We start from the raw sequence: 2,152 nt of genomic DNA, 5'->3' as shown, positions 1-2,152 counted from the left end.
AAGCAAGGTCCAGGTTCCGAGCTGTCAGCACAGAGCCTGATGCGAGGCTCGAACTCACGAGCCATGAGATTATGACCTGAGTTGAAGTCAGATGCTTAACCGACTGAGCCACCGAGGCTCCCCAAGAAGATAATTTCTTTTTTTCTTTAATTTTTTAAAATGTTTTATTTATTTTTAAGACAGAGAGACAGAGCATGAGTGGGGATGGGGCAGAGAGAGAGAGAGGGAGACACAGAATCTGAAGCAGGCTCCAGGCTCTGAGTTGTCAGCACAGAGCCCAATGCAGGGGCTCGAACTCACGAACTGTGAGATTGTGACTTGAGCTGAAGTCGGATGCTCAACCAACTGAGCCGCCCAGGTGCCCCAAGAAGATCATTTCTTTTTTCTTTTTTTTTTTTTCAACGTTTATTTATTTTTGGGACAGAGAGAGACAGAGCATGAACGGGGGAGGGGCAGAGAGAGAGGGAGACACAGAATCGGAAACAGGCTCCAGGCTCTGAGCCATCAGCCCAGAGCCTGACGCGGGGCTTGAACTCACAGACCGCGAGATCGTGACCTGGTTGAAGTTGGACGCTTAACCGACTGCGCCACCCAGGCACCCCAAGAAGATCATTTCTTAACAGGTGCAGGAACCTCAGGACATTTGGGGACTTCAACTATAGGTATTGTAGCCAAAGTCTAATGGCAAGTATTTGGCTTGGCTTCTGGGCTTGAAATGCTATTAAAAATTAAATCTAGAGATTCATTGTGAAAAGCCCTGGCACAACTGGTTTTAAAGAGTCTTTAAGTCACCGCAGCAACTTCTTATTCAGCATGTCTCCAGAAGCAAGGGAAACAAAAGCAAAAATGAGACTTCATCAAAATAAACAGCTTTGGCACAGCAAAGGAAACCATCAGCAGAATTAAAAGGCAACCAATGAAATGGGAGAAGATATTTGCCAATGACATCAGATAAAGGGTTAGTATGCAAAATCTATAAAGAACTTATCAAACTAAACACCCAAAAAACAAATAATCCAGTGAAGAAATGGGCAAAAGACATGAACAGACACTTCTCCAAAGAAGACAACCAGATGGGCAACCAACACATGAAAAAATGTTCAACATCACTCATCCTCAGGGAAATACAAATCAAAACCACAATGAGATACCACTTTACACCTGTCAGAATGGCTAACATTAACAACTCAGGCAACAACAGATGTTGGTGAGGATGTGACCTAAATATGTTGTTCCACTTTCTTTTGGCAAAAAGTTTCACTGTTAAAAGTCTAGTGATATTCCAATTTTCTCCTATTTTGCAAATGTAGCAATATATTAAATTCTGTTAAATAGGGGGAAAAAAGAGTCTTTAAGTCAAACCTCTATTCTTGCTGCACTTATGTAAATAACCAGGCCAAGTGTTTTTCTCCTAAACTAAACTTTTTTTGCAATGAAATTTGGCTATGTTTGGTAAAAATGAGGGTGATTATAGTAAAAAATGTTTTAGTGAAACATCTTTGTGGATATTAGACTTAAATGCTATTCATCATAAACTGGACTAAAATGCTGGATCAGTGACATGAAACCTGGTCAACTTTTAATACGTGAAACTCCCAAGGAAGTTTCAGATGACGGAACGGAAGGGGATTTGGACAGACGTTCCCACCCCACCCCCATAATGTGCCAGTTTGGCCTGTGGATAATTTCAGCTGAAAATACCTGAAACTGCAGCCTCAAGAGGAAAACTTCTCCCTCCTTTAACCACACGGAAGAATCTGAAATTGGAAGTCTTTCCCAGAAGAACAATTATTAACAGAGGCAAAGTGTATCTCAGTGACCCATCTGTAAGTCAGGGCAAACATCTAATTACCTAATAGCTGCTCTTACTGTCCTGTGAAGTCCATTCATTTCCTTAGGAGTTTAGGCACCTACACCATTTTCCTTAGTTCAGGATGATATTTGTACCTCATCTTGCCTGACAATCTTTGGAATGTCCCCATCTATGTGAATTCCTTGTATGTCTACCTATTAAATTTTATTTTCTCCTGTTAATCTCTGTCATGTCAATTTGATTCTTAGTCCATCCAGAATGACCTTTGAGGGGACAAGAATTATTGTTTTCTGACAGAGGATTTGATTTTAATACCTCATTTTCTGGCATCCCATTTCA

The sequence above is a fragment of the Felis catus genome, chromosome E2, assembly GCF_018350175.1.
Source record: "Felis catus isolate Fca126 chromosome E2, F.catus_Fca126_mat1.0, whole genome shotgun sequence".
In the NCBI taxonomy this organism is placed as follows: domain Eukaryota; kingdom Metazoa; phylum Chordata; class Mammalia; order Carnivora; family Felidae; genus Felis; species Felis catus.
Note: the sequence above shows the minus strand (reverse complement) of the source record.